An 18,441-nucleotide genomic window follows, 5' to 3' on the forward strand; every position below is an offset into this window, starting at 1 on the left:
CTGTTTGTTGAAATTGTTGTATTATTTACCCACAAGCAATGTATGTATCACATCCTTAGCAAAACTTGACTTGGTCAGACTTGCTCATTTTAGCTATCCTAATGGAAATATTGTGATAACTTTATATCTTTAAATTGTAGTTTCTTGATATTAGTGATACTGAATATCTAGCCATTCGCACATCTTCTATTTTAAAGTGACTATTAAAGTATATTGTCCATTATTATTTGATCATTTTCCTTATCATTGAATTGTAAGTGCTTATGACATATGGTGATACAAGACCTTTGTAGCTATTTGTTGCAAATATTTTCTCTTCATCTGTACCTTGCGTTTTTGTAAGTTTTTAAATTTCATGAAGTCTAATTTATTAATTTTTCTTTATGATTTATTTTTTCCTGTTTGCTCTAAGAAATCTTTTCATTTCCCCAAGGTCAATAACACAGCCAATCAGGTCTAGATGAAGTCATTAGGGAGGGCTCTAATTCAATAGAATTGTTGTCCATATAAGAAGAGAATTTTAACCCAGACACATGGAGAGAGCCCCACGTGACAATAGAGACAGAAATTGAAGTACTGAGGTTAAAAACAAGGAATGGCTACCGGAAGCTGGAGGAGTCAAGGCAGGATCCTTCCCTAGAGACTTCAGAAACAGCATAGCCCTGTCCAAAGCCTCGATTTTAGATTTCTAGTCTTCATAACTCTGAGAATAAATTTGTTATTTTAAACCAACAAATTTGTGATGCTTTGTTATGGTGGCCTTAGGAAATTAATACAATGTCTCTGTGTGATTTGGGAGTCAGAGTAATTCTTACCTCAATAAAATTATTAAAGAAATTTAACCTTTTCTACAGAAATGCTATAAATTCTTCATAATGCCTTTGCGATGTTACAACTGCTACTAAAACCATCTAAGTCTGGAGAATTTTGGTGGGGGAAGATAATTACAAATTTTTCTTTAAGTGATATAGAACTATTTGGAATTTCAAATTCTTCTCCAGCCACTTTTGATAATTTGTGTCTGTGGAATTTGTCTACTTTGTCTAGATTTTCAAATTTATTGTCACAATGTTATTTGTAATATTTCCTTACTATACTTTAAATATCTGTACAATATCAGGATGCTTATAAACACACAGAGGTGTAGCAAGTACTATGCTTCACTTTTTGGTGAAAGAAGATGTACAATATGGCAATTTGTCTGGGTTTTTTGTGGGGGTGGCTATGACTGTACCCTGACCACCAAACCCTTAAAATTTTCACTGAAGAAACTGGTCCCTGAAACTACAAAGAACCTCTTTCCCAACTTCTAGTGCAATGTGTCTTTCCAAGGTAAGTTCTAGTTCACTAGTCAAAACTTATTCATCCTAACTCACTGGCATGATGCCATAAATTTAATGAGTCTTTGTGAAGAATGGTAGAATGACCAAACAGTTCAGATTTCTTCAATCTATAACATAATAGAGAGGAGAGTATTAGAATACCTTAGAGGCAAAAGTGTAAATAAAAATTGTTGAGTACCCTGCTGCTACTGCTGCTGCTAAGTCGCTTCAGTCGTGTCCAACTCTGTGCAACCCCATATACGGCAGTTCACCAGGCTCCCCAGTCCCTGGGATTCTCCAGGCAAGAACACTGGAGTGGGTTGCTATTTCCTTCTCCAATGCATGAAAGTGAAAAGTGAAAGTGAATTTGCTCAGTTGTGTCTGACCCTTAGCGACCCCATGGACTGCAGCCTACCAGGCTCCTCTGTCCATGGGATTTTCCAGGCAAGAGTACTGGAGTGGGGTGCCATTGCCTTCTCTGGTTGAGTACCCTACATTACTATAAACTATTTTAAATCTACTTTTTAACTTAGAATGAAAAATAATGAATTTTCCAAAACACTGGCTACATAAAATATGCTCAGGGCCTTATTAATATCCTTTAGCAAAAACACACATGTAGAAAAAGAACACATGTCATAGGGACCGCTATTTGGTTACAATTGGTCTAATCTACAGTCATTTCTCAGGATAATCCAGTTTCTTCAGGAAAAAGAATAGAAAATTTAAGAGATATGATAGGGATTCCCTACTTCAGTCTTTGGGTCTTTAATGGTCTCACTGATATCTACCATCCCTTCAAGATGTTATATTATTTTTTTATTTATAATCTTAACTGGATTGTTAGGAAAGGAATAGCAAAGACATTTCAGAAGTTCCCACTTGGCATTCCCCATTATGATAGTCCCCATGCAGTGTGAGTGTTGCTCAGCTACCAAGTGTATCAATTTTCCATTGACAGAAAGGGGAAATGACTATTGAGTGAATCTGTGGGTCCAAGGAGCCTACCATGAGCCAGTTTGACCCAGAACTGCATTTATTATCTGGTCCCATATGCTTCCATTCTTAGAGCAAAATAATAGTGATTCTTTGAGTCTTAAGGCATCACTATCAGCTCAGACCCTGTGTCCAAAGGTCTGGTAGGACCTTTGAGCCAGCCCTCTCAAAAGTCTGGGTGTTCCCTTGTGGTAAGCAGAACAGACCCACAAAGATATCCATGCCCTAATCCCTAGGACCCATGAATAGATTTCATTGCATGCCAAAAGGACTTTGTAGATGTAACTAAGGTTACAAACTTTGAGATAAGGAGGTTAGCCTGGTTTGTTCAGATGGCTCAGTCTGATCATAGGAGCCCTCAAAAGCAGAAGACATTCTCCAGCCAGAGTCGGAGAGACAATAGAATTAAGAAAGATTTTAAGTGTGAGAAGAACTGAGTGCAGTGTTACTGCTTTGAAGACCAAGGTGGCAATGTGATGAGGGACAAATTTTGCCTAAAAGAACTGAGAGTCTCTCCTGTTGCAGTCAGCAAGAAAATAGGGACCTCAGCATTATGACCATAAAGAGATAAATTCTGTTAACAGCCTAGTGGTATGGGAACATATTCTTTCCCATAAAAAAGCCTCCCAAAAGGAATATGACACTACCAACCCCTAGATTTTGGTTTTGTGAGACCTTAAACTGAACCAGCTGAGCCACTCTGTATTGACCTTCTGACCTACAGAACTGCAAAATAATAAATTAGTGTCACTTTAAACTGCTAAGTTTGTTATGGTATGTTATGGCAGCAAAAGGGAATTAATACATGTCTTTCCCTGATGTTCAATCACTCAAGTGTGGTTCCTTTGAGGAAAGACTGTGAGAGCATCACAGCCTACACGTGCTATGCAATTAGAGTATTTCCTCCTAGGCACCCAGTCCTCTTTTCAGTCAAAGCGTTCTGGATGTGCACATTAGCTCAACTTCAGAAACTGAGCAAGAGGTAGGAACTTTTTATTGGGCTGACCCTCCTTTGCCTACTGCTCCACCATTCTTACACCCTTTTGGTTATAGATTTTAAATAGCATGCTTGTTGGTTGCCAAACTATTTTGCCCCAAGGGACAACATGCTCTAGTAACCATGTCTGTCCTTTCCTGAGGGACAAGTTCCCTCGGCTGCTCCTTTGATCTCACTAGTAATTAAAGTAATTGCAGCCGCCTCATTTCTGATGATTAAGTATCACCTCCTGACCTCCATTACTTCACAGCCTGACATGTACACAATGTTCCAGGTTTGTGACCACCTCTCCTACCTTCAGCCCTGCCCTGCAGAGGAACACCACCACAGAATGCATTGATGTTGGTGTCTCTCTCATCCGTGCGTTCCTAAAGGCTTTAGTGGCTGCTATGATACTCTCCGAGCCCTCCTGTGGAACTAAACCTTTGAGAGGTTTTCTGGTTTCACATACTAATGCAGCACTCGCACTCCCCCAACATCTTTATTCCTTCCTTTCGGCTTGCCAGGACACGCCAGACACTTCCACTTCACTCAGTGCCGACCATCGCGTTTCTTGAGAGCAATGTTACCAGAGAGTCTGCCCCTTCCCTTAGGGTCTTTGCCAAGAAAATAAACCCCATGAACTGAGAAAGCATTCACAAGTAATTATTTTTTACTTATTCACTCTTTCATTCCAGGCTTCTTGATCAGGTGCCACCAGCTTGGCAGGCAAGAGGGCAGTTAAGGGCAGCCTGTTATGAGGGTATCTGCTGCCTTGTTGGCAAAGTCCTCCTCAGCATTGTTCATTTCAAGAAAAGTACTAGCTCCAAACAAGAATGGGCTACCTCCAAGTTCTGAGGCTTGGAGGGAGGAGGGTGAGTCCACAGTCAAACTCTTCTCAGGGGCTTCCAACCACTGTCCCCTTCCCATGTTTTGGGGTCAGCTCCAGACATTTTCATTCACGGCCTTGGCATTAGCATTGTAGATCAGCCTTGGATGAGTATTCAAACAACCCTGGAACTCTACAATTCAGTAGACTGTATCAGATTTTTAATTTACTTGGTTATGTCTGCTCTTCCACTACAAGAGAAGGATCTCTTTGAATGTTGCAAATGAGACCCCACGCCCTCACAGTTAGCATTTATCTGTCTTTTAACAATGCTCAATTTCTGACAATCCCTCTGATAGCAAAAGTACAACTCATCAGAGAATAGTCAACTCCACTATCTTTGTAGAAATGTTTGGGTATCTTTCAAATGAGTCACAGAAACTACAATGGCATGTTCCTCCATTGGTACACTTTCTTGTTCAATGGTGAAATCTTTTATCAGTCATGCCACTCCTGTGTGCCAGGGACAATTCATGCCCAATCTATCATTTGGGATGGATTCCATTCTGCCTGCCTTTCAATGAATGAGTCACTCTCAAATCCCTATCTTATCACCTGTCTGTTTAGACTATTCCTGGTACCATTGGTTTCAGTGTGTATGGACTGCAAATCAAATATACGATGGGTGATAGTTTAGTTATGCAAGAGATTAAATGTTGGAGGGAGCAACAGGAGGTGTGCAGAGCCTTTGAGTCATAATACATATCTGATATGTAGAGAAGAGATAAAAGGAAGGAAGAAAAATCTTAGTGTACTTAAAAAGAAAAAAAACTCAATAAAGTCAATGGGAGTGCTTTAGCCAATGTCACCCATTAGAGAAGTCCCAGCGCTTGCTGGAATAAGCCCACATTAGAGCTCTCATCAGGGCTTCCCTGGTGGTTCAGCTGGTAAAGCACCTGCCTGGCAATGCTGGAGATGCAAGCAAAGTGGCTTTGATCTCCTGGAGAAGGGAGTGGCAACCCACTCCAGTATTCTTGCCTGGAAAATTCTATGGACAGGGGAGCCTGGTGAGCTACAGTGCATGGGGTTACAAAGAGTCAGACACAACTAAGCACACGCACACACCTACACACCCACACACCCACACACACTGCTCTCACCATGTCCAGGCTAGGGCTGTGAGCAGCCTGCAGGCAGTGTGCTCTCCTCACAAAAGCAAGAGTAAATCCAGAACGATAGCCTGCTCCCTGCTGCAAAATACCTGAACAGTACTTTTCATGTCCTTCATAATTAATTTTTCTCTTGGCTATGATTCCCATTTTCTGTGTATCTGTATGTCTATTAATTTTTATTGAATATTGAACATTATGAATTTAACATTTTTGAAGGCTGGATTTTGTTTTATTCTCTTAAGGAGTGTTGAATTTTCTGGCAAATAGCTAAGTTCCTTTTAGGTTCTTTTTCTGTTTATCTCCATAACCTCAAATTCTCTGTCCCACACATTCTAACCAGCTGTCTCCCTGAATATCAATCTCTGTCTTCTCAATTTACCAGACCATGTTTTGGTCCTTCCTTTCTGCTCCATAGTCTAGAAATTACTTCAAGTTATAAACCTCAGGTAGTCATAGAGTCCATCTATTTCCTTTTTCTCAGTTCTTTGTTTATGTTGTCCAATTCCTGAAATATTTTTTCTTGTATTTTTGGCCAGTTTTTAAATGGTTTGTGAAAAGTGAAAGTCGCTCAGTCATGTCTGACTCTTTGTAACCCCATGGACTATACAGTTCATGGAATTCTCCAGGCCAGAATACTGGAATGGGGGAGCCTTTGCCTTCTCCAGGGGATCTTCCCAACCCAAGGATTAAACCCAGGTCTCCTGCATTGCAGGCAAATTCTTTACCAGCTGAGCCATAAGCAGGAGATTAATTCTATACCATCTTACTCCCTCATGGTTTGATCAGATGTCTGAGTTCCTCAAAAATTTGAAAGCATCATTATATTTTTAATTTTATGTAAACTTGTGCTCAGCTTTAGCATTCAAATTCAAATTATTTTATCTGAATGAATTTATTTCCTCCCTACCACAGGGACCCCTCTTCTGTTCCTTGATTCTCTTGCTCTTCCTTTCTGTCTTTTTTCACCTATCATACAGTTAGGATTACAAGGCAGACATCTATACAAACGCATACCCAGTGAATGTTAGCACCAAAAGTGAAACTAGGAACGTAATAGTGGGAAAGAGCAGAATAAATGAAAATTTGCTTATTGAAAGATAACTCTAAATGCTATAAACATTTTCAAGATTCCTGTGATCCCTTGTAAATGCACATGTAAGAAAGCATGAAAGAGTTAAACACAAACCAAACTACAGTGAAACATAAAATGAATAATGTTTAGCTACCGAAAGCAGTGCAAAAACTGATAATATCACAGAAGAAGTAAACATCATGTAAAGATCTTTTTAAAATATGAGGAAATATTTTTGATAGCATCTGTGTTAGAGGGATGCTATTTGCTACGGAAAGCAATGGGCTTTTGAAAACTCTCCATATTCAACACAGAAAAGAAGGCACTTTCAAGTTTTTGCAGCAGGCATATTTGGAGAATCGGAAGACAGTAAAACCATTAACAAGCACATGGATATAGTATAGAAGCAAGTAAAAACTAGAAATAATTCCAGTGAAACTAAAATTCTTTGATAATCAGCAAATGTCTTACTCATTTTCTGTAACTTTTAAATACCCTACACAAACTAGGAACCCCATAAATACTGATTGAATTAAATTACCTTAACTTGGGATTTTTCTCTTTTTTTTTTTTTAATTACAGAAAGTTTCATGCTTAGGTGGAATACTTGAGTTAATGGAAATACCTGTTAGACCATAAAAGAAGAGGAGAGAAATAGATGGAAAAATAATAGACAGCATCAGTTTTCACAATGGCTTCCTTTTTTTCCTTCCAAAAGATAGAAGGAACTGCCACAGAATTTCCTAAAGGAGATAATTGTGTTCCCAGAATTTCAAAAGATAATTCAGGCGATTTCTTCCCCTCATGTGGAATTCATTGGAAAAATCTGAAAAATGCAACAGGGAAGAATGTTTCAATAAAATGGACAATTTACAAAATACCAGTTTATAAAATGACAATATATGAAAAAAATAAGTGCCACTTTTTAATGCCAATTTTGGCTTGCCATTTTTAAGACTTTTTTTTTCAATGATAAACTGAAAAAAAGAAACTTGAGTAAGAATAACCCAAAAGGAGTATTTACTGTGGATTATGTGGTGAAAAGAATTAACTCTCATTCAATATCATTAATAATGATGCCAAGTGTAGGGTGTGAGTATTCCCAGTTATCCCCAAGATGGCAATCTTCCTCAAAAGTGCTATATACCATTTCCATGTAAAATCTGAGATAATAAATTTAGAAAAAACTATTACAAAATGTTTTTATTGGAGTCATTTAAAAATACTTATATATCAACCTGTTACTTTTCTGAGATTTTCCTGCTTTACTGACATCACCACCAGTTGCGAATGTTAGTGGTCTTGAAATTTTTACTTTTGTTGAATTCCTAGGTAGTAAAGTCTGACTCATCAAATTTTACTTAAAAATAAGGGAAAGATAATTGTTATTGAGAGACTGTTTTCTTAACCTAAAAAAAAAAAAAAGTATCATTTTTAATGAAAAAAATAGAACCATAATAAATTAATTTTAAAACTGTTACCCCTTGTTTTATAATCCCTGCTATTGGTTATACATTTATGCAAACCCACAACTTAGTAATTGCTAATTATTTTTTCAGGAAAAGGAAAAATAAAGTCTATTGAATTGATTTACACAACTGAAAGTAAGTGGGAACACAGACTTCAAGGTCAAGCATTTAAGCTACCTGAAAAGTATTTGCAAGAGTAATTTGCATTTGTTTCATTTTCAATTTTTTCTTTTAAGATGGTGTTTTCTTCCAGAATACATTTACAGCTATTCTAAAAATCAAGGTTTGCATTCGCTATGTCTTTTCTCATACTTTTTATGTGTCGACAGTGGAAGGGGAGTCCAGGCCCATTCAGTCCAACATGTGACCAAAGCTGGAAATTGTTATGTTTGGGTATGGATATGGGTATTCTTCCCAGAGCTGTTTGTATCCTTAGAGATCATTATTCCTACAACACAGGGATCACTCCTTAGAACTTTCTTATTCCTCATAATCAAAATATTCTTTGTCTTTACTTTCGTGAATCACATGCAAGCCCACTTGCATCTTGTGTTGTGAAACAAATCTGAGTACCTTGCCCCTTCCACTCTCTGTGAACCAGCATCAGGACTTTGCTTAGGATATTTGTATGTGGTTGAAGTGGATGCGTGTGGTGAGTGAGAAAGGGTGCTTTCTTGCTTCTCCTTTTTCCTTATTGTGGATTCACTTCAAGTTGCAACAGTCACTTGTATATACATGGCCTAGATACTTATATCATATCTGGAATTTTCAGTTGAGAGTTATACAACTGAGCTACTACAGAGGTTCTACTGTGGAAATCTATTTCCTGGAAAATTTTGTTGTACTGTAGCTGATGTCAAGATGTGATATAATTACTAAAAACAACAACAACTTGGGCCATATTTTTTTAAATTCACATTAGAAAGCATCCATGTTTTGTGAGCTGCTGATTGGTGATTATGGCAGAAACAGACAGATTGTTAATCAAACCCATTTTCCTTTTCTCCCGAAGTGTGTGCGCTTAGTTGCTCAGTCTTGTCTGACTCTTTGCAACCCTATGCACCACAGCCTGCCAGGCTCCTCTGTCCATGGGATTCTTCAGGCAAGAATACTGAAGTGGATAGCCATTCCCTTCTCCAGGGGATCTTCCTCACCCAGGGATCTCCTGCATTGCAGGCAGATTCTCTCCCATCTGAGCCACCAGGGAAGCCCTTTTTTCCTAATAACACAGGACATTTCCTTGTCTCCTTTGTAGTTAGATGTGGTCAGGTAATTACACTCTGGCCTATAGAAAGTGGATGACCAATAAAAATCTCCTACATAATTCTCTGTCTCAATTCTACCATCTGTAGTCTATATGACAATACCTACTTTTGATTATATTCTTTGAAGCCAAAGATGGAGAACCTCTATACAGTCAGCAAAAACAAGACTGGGAGCTGACTGGGGCACAGACCATGAACTCCTTATTGCCAAATTCAGACTTAAATTGAAGAAAGTACAGAAAACCACTAGACCATTCAGGTATGACCTAAATCAAATCCCTTAGGATTATACAGTGGAAGTGACAAATAGAGTCAAGGGATTAGATCTGTTAGACAGAGTGCTTAAAGAACAATGGATGGAGGTTCCTGACATTTTACAGGAAGGAGGCAGGGATCAAGAAGATCCCCAAGGAAAAGAAAAGCAAAAAGGCAAAATGGTTGTCTGAGGAGGGCTTACAAATAGCTGTGAATAGAAGAGAAGTGAAAGGCAAAGGAGAAAAGGAAAGATATACCCATTTGAATGCAGAATTCCAAAGAATAGCAAGGAGAGATAAGAAAGCCTTCCTCAGTGATCAATGCAAAGAAATAGAGGAAAACAACAGAAGGGGAAAGACTAGAGATCTCCTCAAGAAAATTAGAGACACCAAGGGAATATTTCATGCAAAGATGGGCACAATAAAGGACAGAAATGGTATGGACCTAACAGAAGCAGAAGATGTTAAGAAGAGGTGGCAAGAATACACAGAAGAAGTGTACCAAAAAAGATCTTCATGACCCAGATAATCACGAAGGTATGATTACTCACCTAGAGCCAGACATCCTAGAATAAGAAGTGGGCCTTAGGAAGCATCACTATGAACAAAGCTAGTGGAGGCGATGGAATCTCAGTTAAGCTATTTCAAATCCTAAAAGATGATGTTGTGAAAGTGTTGCACTCAATATGCCAGCAAATTTGGAAAACTCAGCAGTGGCCATGGGACTGGAAAAGGTCAGTTTTCATTAAAATCCCGAAGAAAAGCAATGCCAAAGAATGTTCAAACTACCGCACAATTGCACTCATCTCACACTCTAGTAAAGTAATGCTCAAAATTCTCCAAGCCAGGCTTCAACAGTACATGAACTGTGAACTTCCAGATGTTCAAGCTGGATTTAGAAAAGGCAGAAGAACCAGAGATCAAATTGCTAACATCCATTGAATCATAGAAAAAGCAAGAGAGTTCCAGAAAAATATCTACTTCTGCTTTATTGGCTATGCCAAAGCCTTTGACTGTGTGGACCACAACAAACTCTGGAAAATTCTGAAAGAGATGGGAATACCAGACCACCTGACCTGCCTCCTGAGAAATCTGTATGCAGGTCAGGAAGCAACAGTTAGAACTGGACATGGAACAACAGACTGGTTCCAAATCGGGAAAGGAGTACGTCAAGACAGTATATTGTCACCCTGCTTATTTAACTTACATGCAGAGTACATCGTGAGAAATACCAGGTTGGATGAAGCCGAAGCTGGAATCAAGACTGCCAGGAGAAATATCAATAACCTCAGATATGCAGATGATACCACCCTTATGCCAGAAAGTGAGGAGGAACTAAAGAGCCTCTTGATGAAAGTGAAAGAGGAGAGTGAAAAAGTTGGCCTAAAGCTCAACATTCAGAAAACTAAGATCATGGCATCCAGTCTCATCACTTCATGGCAAATAGACAGGGAAAGAATGGAAACAGTGACAGACTTTATTTTGGGGGGCTCCATAATCACTGCAGATGGTGACTGCAGCCATCAAATTAAAAGACACTTGCCCCTTGGAAGAAAAGCTATGACAAACCTAGAGAGCATATTGAAAAGCAGAGACCTTCCTTTGCCAACAAAGGTCTGTCTAGTTAAAGCTATGGTTTTTCCAGTAGTTATGTATGGATATGAGATTTGGACTATAAAGAAAACTGAGCGCTGAAGAATTGATGCTTTTGAACTGTGGTGTTGGAGAAAACTCTTGAGAGTCCCTTGGACTGCAAGGAGATCCAACCAGTCCATCCTAAAGGAGATGAGTCCTGGGTGTTCATTGGAATGACTGATGTTAAAGCTGAAACTCCAATATTTTAGCCATCTGATGTGAAGAATTGACTCATTAGAAGAGACTCTGATACTGGAAAAGATTGAAGGCAGGAGGAGAAAGGGCAACAGAGGATGAGATGATTGGATGGCATCACCAACTCAATGGCCATGAGTCTGAGTAAACTCTGGGAGTTGGTGATGGACAGAGAGGCCTGGCGTGCTGCAGTCCATGGGGCCGCAAAGAGTCGGACACGACTGAGCGACTGAACTGAACTGATGACAATACCTGGGTCAATTTTGGTATCCATATATTGAAAACGGTAGTCAATCCTGAAATTTCTGTATCTATACAATTGCCCTCTTTTCTCCTGCATCACTCCTAACCTCTCACCATCATTTGTACTTTAGAGAAGCAAATAATACATTTCTTTTGCATTCAGTCATGACTTAAAGGTTTACTTAAGGTTTTCAGCAGCCAATCGTAGATAATACAGTGGCAAAAATTTAAACCATCCTATATGTTGACTGCCCACAATTTTTTCTCTACTAATATTGCTTTTATGTAGGTGACTAGTTCATTGTTTCTGAGAATTACTACCGACAGAATTTTTAATGAAATTTACCTCTTACACAAGGATGTTATAGGAATTCTTACAATATTTTTATAAATCTTTCAGGGGTTCATGATGCAAAGGCGCCACATAAAGCAAAATAATGATGTTAATTGTATTATACACAACAATTTTAATGAATAATACTGCATAATATAAATACAAAACAACTATTTCCAGAGACAATTGTTTCTCTGAAGTGAACTGCTTGTGAATACATCAGAATGATTTCATAGAACAAATTAAGAAAGCACTTGGTACAACCTATCCATTTTGTACTCTTCCATCTTCATAGCTACAAGGCTAAAATGCTTAGAAAAGACTAATAATTATCTCTGCTAACAAAGAAAACTAATCCTTTTCTTTTTTTAATCCAACCAGCTTTGCTTTCTACCAAAGCAGCAGAGAATTCCTAGCTCTGATCTGCACCTTCTGCCCATCCATTAAAACTACATGACATCATGCTCTGACCTTCTTTTCTAGGACCAAAATTGCTTTCTATTACTGGAATATAATGCACAAAGGTCTCTAAACTCCCATGTCCAGGATTTCCACTTTCATCATAATGCCATAGCCACCATCATGATGTATACCATGGAAAGGTCTGTCTTCTGAACAGCTCTGAAAAGTGTGAAATGCATTGTCTACACAATCAGAGCACTTTCTCAGTTAAGACTTTGTCCCTGCTGGTCTCTCCATTTGTAAAAAGTTTATCCCTTTCTATAAATCAAAATGTTTCTTTTACCTCAAAGTACTAATTCTATGTACTGTAAAACCTGTCCCAGGTCATTTCTCTTTCTTCTCTGTCCAGAAAGCCTCCAGTCACATAGTTACCTGACTATTCAATTACATTACTAGAAGAACCAGTCTTGGCTATATCTGCCAAGACTCATAGAAACAATACCCAGTCTGAGACTACCATGGGTGGCAATGCATAATTCTGGTGGGCACCATATAGATTATTTTACAGATTAGAGTGGTATAATAATCAATTGTATATAGTGGCCCTGCCCAGTACCACATTCTTAATTCTTTCATGTTCTCAGTTCTGCTACCATTCATCTACTCCTACATCTTTTCTCTGTTACTAATGGCACCCCACTCCAGTACTCCTGCCTGGAAAATCCCATGGACGGAGGAGCCTGGAAGGCTGCAGTCCATGGAGTCGCTAAGAGTTGGACACGACTGAGCGACTTCACTTTCACTTTTCACTTTCATGCATTGGAGAAGGAAATGGCAACCCACTCCAGTGTTCTTGCCTGGAGAATCCCATGGACGGAGGAGCCTGGAAGGCTGCAGTCCATGGAGTCGCTAAGAGTCGGACACGACTGAGCGACTTCACTTTCACTTTTCACTTTCATGCATTGGAGAAGGAAATGGCAACCCACTCCAGTGTTCTTGCCTGGAGAATCCCAGGGACAGGGGAGCCTGGTGGGCTGCCGTCTATGGGGTTGCACAGAGTTGGACACGACTGAAGCGACTTAGCAGCAAGAAGTACTACAACCCTGACAACATCACCAGTGAGTGGTATACTCTGTGACTACAATTCTTGTTGGGCTTTTTTTTTTATTTTCTCCATTTCTTTCATTCCTCTATTCTCAGTCTGTTCTTCAAACTCTCAAGACTTCTGTTTCCTTTTCCTTTCATTTTTATGTGTTCTTTGTGGTCCGTCTTCCCTGGCCTCATTTTCTTTCCTACCCAGCCCAGACTCCTTAGTCAATAATCCCTGCATAGTCACAGATACTCTGCACCCTCTCCTTAGTTCTAAATCCTTTTGCATCATGGACTCCACAACTTACTAAACCTAGAGCCAATATCTTCAGCCAGTTTGGTTCAGTTTAATTCAAACTGTTATATGAATGCACAAATAGTTTGTTTTTGTTTTTGTTTTTGTTTCTACTGTGCCTAGGTGAATGCCAGGAGCATATAAGCACAGGGAACTCACTGAAATAATAGAAAAGACAACCTCAAGTGGGCTTTAAATTCATCATAAATGGTAAGTGCAGATGGGGAAAATTCAGCAGCCATATAGATTGGTGTCACCACATATGTATGGGCTTGGAACTCCTGCGAGATCTCAGTGAACTTGGCAATCTTTTGCTTGCTCACAGATAACTCTTGTCCCTATTATCCTTAGCATTAATCCAAACCAATGCACTCTCCTCAGAATTAACCCCTTCCAGATCCCTCCTAGGCAGGCATCACTACTTCTCACTTCACAGAGAAAACAGAAGTCATCACTCATCAACTCCCTCAACCCACCACTCTGAAACCCATTTTTGCACTATGCTGTCTTATTCTCAGTTTTAGAGAAAGCCTGGTGCTTCCTAAACTCTCCAATCATACTTTGCTCTCAACCTTTCTCATCTCCCTTGGAGACCTTACTTCATTAATGATTATCTCCTTTATCATACAACAAACTGTCCTTCTGGATTAGCTTCCTCCTTTCTGCTAAAAATCTAGCCAAGTATTATCACCCTTAAAAGGAAAAAAAATCTAAATCCTTTGTTTGCCTTTAATAACCCTATCTCCTTGCATCCTTCTTCAATCAATTTACCTTTAAAAATTGTCTGCTCTGTGGCCCACTTCTCTTTCTAAGCCTTGATAACTAGTCTCACACAAATTCTAGTCCTGGAATGTTTGTGGTCAGCTCAGCATCACGATCACTCCACCTAAATCTGGGAAATACAAATCCCAGACCCTCTTACTTTATATGGTTCTAGGTTAGACTTTATCAGTGAGAAACTCAGGTGAGAATTAAGTGGAAGTAAAGCAGAAGCTGCAAGTCTTTGGAGCAGGTGACATATGAGAGATACAGAGAGATGACCTAATCACCAAGGCTTTTAGGGAAATTCTGAAGACCCATCTGTTTCCCCCACAGACTGAAGCCATTTGGGGGGCTTTCTACATATTTTGGAGAATTAAAATAACTGCTGGTCAGCTTTTGAGAACAATTTACTTTAGCATCTCAGACTGAGATCTTTCGTGTCAGTTTCTCTGAACTTTGGCCAACTTCCTCATCCTCAGTGGCAGCTTCCCTGAGTTTCAGTCCTTCAGTTTTTCTCCAGCAAGTTCTGTCAATACATGATTCTATATTAAACCTTCTATGCACAGACTACATGGAATATATTACCTGAGTGAATCCTGATAAATACACTCAAATACTCCCCTGAGTCTATTCTAGCAAATATCACCAAAAATCTCCAGATCTTCAAAACTTTATTTGGTGTCCCTGAAACTATTGCCAATGTGGCAGCTGCTTTCTTGGAACTTACTATCTTTATGGAACTTAGGGGCTAGCAGAAGAGATACTTAAAGACATAATAATATTTATATATGTAATAAGATGTACTATAAAAAGAAGTAAACTTCTATCAATGGAAAGAGAAAAAGCAACTGGACCTATCTTAGGGAATTATGATGAAGGATTCCCTCTGAAATCTCCTGACTATACTGAACTCCTCTGGGGCCTCCAAGCAGTACCTAGGGCCTCGTAGGCAGTATTAACACAGCTAATGACTTTCATTCCTTTCTCCCTTTCTTTTATCCTCTAGGATATAACTTGACTATGTCCACAAATAAACGCTCTTATTTTTCTGTCCTGCACATTTTTGTTTCTAAGGCTATAAACAATGAACAAAGGGAAAAGTGAGTAAAAAAGAGATTCTGAGTAAAGAAAATTCACTTACAAAATTATCTGTCCAGAGTTTACAGGCTCAAAAGCCTCGATTTATTCAAATAAATTTCTCTAAACCCAAAAGCAAAGATCTCAATCTTTTCTACTATGATAGTGCTTTAGAGAATAATCTCAATTGAATACAAATGAATACTACTTATAAGAAAAGCAATTAAGTAAAAAATTTACATATAGGCAAAAAACAATCTTATTAGATTCTTTTCTTCAGAAAATCAAGGGCAAGATCCTCAACTACTTTATGTTATAATATGTTAATAGATCTAACAGTAACAATCAATTTAGTGTGTGAAATCCACTCTTCCATAATATTTTGACTACAGTGATATTTCACAAGCTGTCAGCATGGATAGAAAATTTCCATAATTTTAGAAAACTAGGTCAACATCATATATATACAGTCTACATAATCCAGCCTATTCTGTCAATATCTTAACTCTAGCAGGAATGTAGATTCCATAACTCTGTGAAATCAAACAAGAATTTCTGAAATAGAAGCAACTGGAAAATGTCCTGTACTTCCAAGTTAAATTCATATGTGGAAAATCTGTGTGTAGTACAATAGATTTAAATAAGGAATGCTGCAGATGAAATAAACAAGAATTTGGATATGACAGTCATTTTAGTTGATTACATCATAGCCTGAATTTAGAAAATCTATGATGTTACTATGGAAACTCTTTTTGCTTAAATATAGTTATAGATATTCTTTAAGTACAAATTAAATTAATTGAAGGCAGGAGTAAAATGTCAGAACCATTTAGAAGCTTAAAGAACAATCTGCTTACCTAGAAGAATTAAAAAGAGTGATGGAAAAGTGAAGACTATGAACACATCTTCTAAAATGAACAATACATACAGAATATTTTCAAAGCAAGCTCTACACATTTTGAAATCCACTTAGAATAATGTAAACTCCAAATACTATCCAATTCCAACTTCAACATGATGTTTACAATCTAGTGGGACTAAAACTATAAATTCTGATGCCTACTTTTAGTTTTTAAAACTCAAGTGGAAGAATTAATCTTCCTAGGGATTACCCCGGATATTGTAGACACTTACAAAGTGCTTGTTGCCTAAATTAGTGAATTAGCCTAGAATGAAGCAATGCTACAGTGACCATGCTGCGATTGATTAAGGCCCAGTAAATAGTGCTCTATTTCCTATTTTTCCTGAACTAGTTAAAAGTAAGAAAGATAGAAGGAAATGGAAGATGCTATGGACTGAATGTTTGTATTCCTGCAATATTCATATGTGCAAACCCTAATCCCCAATGTAGTGGTATTTGGAGGTGGGCCTTTGGGAGACAATTAGATTAAGGTGAGGCCATGAGGGTGGGGTATGGTATGGACCTAACAGAAGCAGAAGATATTAAGAAGAGGTGGAAAGAATACACAGAAGAACTGTACAAAAAAGATCTTCACAACCCAGATAATCACGATGGTGTGATCACTCACCTAGAGCCAGAAATCCTGGAATGCAAAATCAAGTGGGCCTTAGGAAGCATCACTGCGAACAAAGCTAGTGGAGGTGATGGAATTCCAGTTGAGCTATTTCAAATCCTAAAAGACGATACTGTGAAAGTGTTGCACTCAATATGCCAGCAAATTTGGAAAACTCAGCTGTGCCCACAAGACTGGAAAAGATCAGTTTTCATTCCAATCCCAAAGAAAGGCAATGCCAAGCAATGCTCAAACTGCTGCACAATTGCACTCATCTCACATGCTAGCAAAGTAATGCTCAAAATTCTCCAAGCCAAGCTTCAGCAGTACATGAACCGTGAACTTCTAGATGTTCAAGCTGGATTTAGAAAAGGCAGAGGAACCAGAGATCAAATTGCCAACATCCATTGGATCATAGAAAAAGCAAGAGAGTTGCAGAAAAACATATGCTTCTGCATTATTGACTATGCCAAAGCCTTTAACTATGTGGATCACAGAAAACTCTGGAAAATTCTTCAAGAGATGGGAATACTAGACCACCTGACCTGCCTCCTGAGAAATCTGTATGCAGGTCAAGAAACAACTCTTAAAACTGGACATGGAACAACAGACTGGTTCCAAATCAGGAAAGGAGTATGTCAAGGCAATATATTGTCACCCTGCTTATTTAACTTATATGCAGAGTACATCATGAGAAATGATGGACTGGATGAAGCACAAGCTGGAATCAAGATTGCTGGGAGAAATATCAATAACCTCAGATATGCAGATGACACCACCCTTATGGCAGAAAATGAAGAACTAAAGAACCTCTTGATGAAAGCGAAAGAGGAGAGCAAAAAAGTTGGCTTAAAACTCGACATTCAGAAAACAAAGATCATGGCATCTGATTCCATCACTTCATAGGAAATAGATGGGGAAAGAGTGGAAACAGTGACAGACTTTATTTTTCAGGGCTCCATAATCACTGCAGATGGTGATTGCAGCCATGAAATTAAAAGACACTTCCTCCTTGGAAGAAAAGTTATGACCAACCTGGACAGCATATTAAAAAGCAGAGACATTGCCAACAAAGGTCCATTTAGTCAAAGCTATGGTTTTTCCAGTAGTCATGTGTGGATATGAGAGTTGGACTATAAAGAAAACTGAGCACCAAAGAATTGATGCTTTTGAACTGTGGTGTTGGAGAAGACTCTTGAGAGTCCCTTGGACAGCAAGGAGATCCAACCAGTCCATCCTAAAGGAAATCAGTCCTGAATATTCAAAGGAAGGACTGATGCTGAAGCTGAAACTCCAATACTTCGGCCACCTGATGAGAAGAACTGACTCACTGGAAAAGACCCTGATGCTGAGAAAGGTTGAAGGCGGGAGGAGAAGGGGATGACAGAGGATGCGATGGTTGGATGGCATCACTGACTCAATGGACATGAGTTTGAGTAAACTCCGGGAGTTGGTGATGGACAGAGAGGCCTGGCCTGCTGCATTTCATGGGGTTGCAAAGTCAGACATGACTGAGCGACTGAACTGAAATGAGGCCATG

General features: G+C 38.8%; 1 long non-coding RNA gene across 1 annotated transcript in view; it reads right to left on the bottom strand.

Annotated features, from left to right (window-relative positions):
- Nucleotides 1-6,920: 6,920 nt before the first annotated feature.
- LOC129657555 (uncharacterized) overlaps nucleotides 6,921-18,441 on the bottom strand; it is a 163,188-nt gene continuing 151,667 nt past the window's right edge. Inside the window, exon 3 of the long non-coding RNA XR_008716796.1 lies at nucleotides 6,921-7,193. This is a non-coding gene — a long non-coding RNA (uncharacterized LOC129657555). The remainder of the gene's footprint in view (nucleotides 7,194-18,441) is intronic.

Source organism: Bubalus kerabau, chromosome 7, assembly GCF_029407905.1.
Source record: "Bubalus kerabau isolate K-KA32 ecotype Philippines breed swamp buffalo chromosome 7, PCC_UOA_SB_1v2, whole genome shotgun sequence".
NCBI lineage: Eukaryota > Metazoa > Chordata > Mammalia > Artiodactyla > Bovidae > Bubalus > Bubalus kerabau.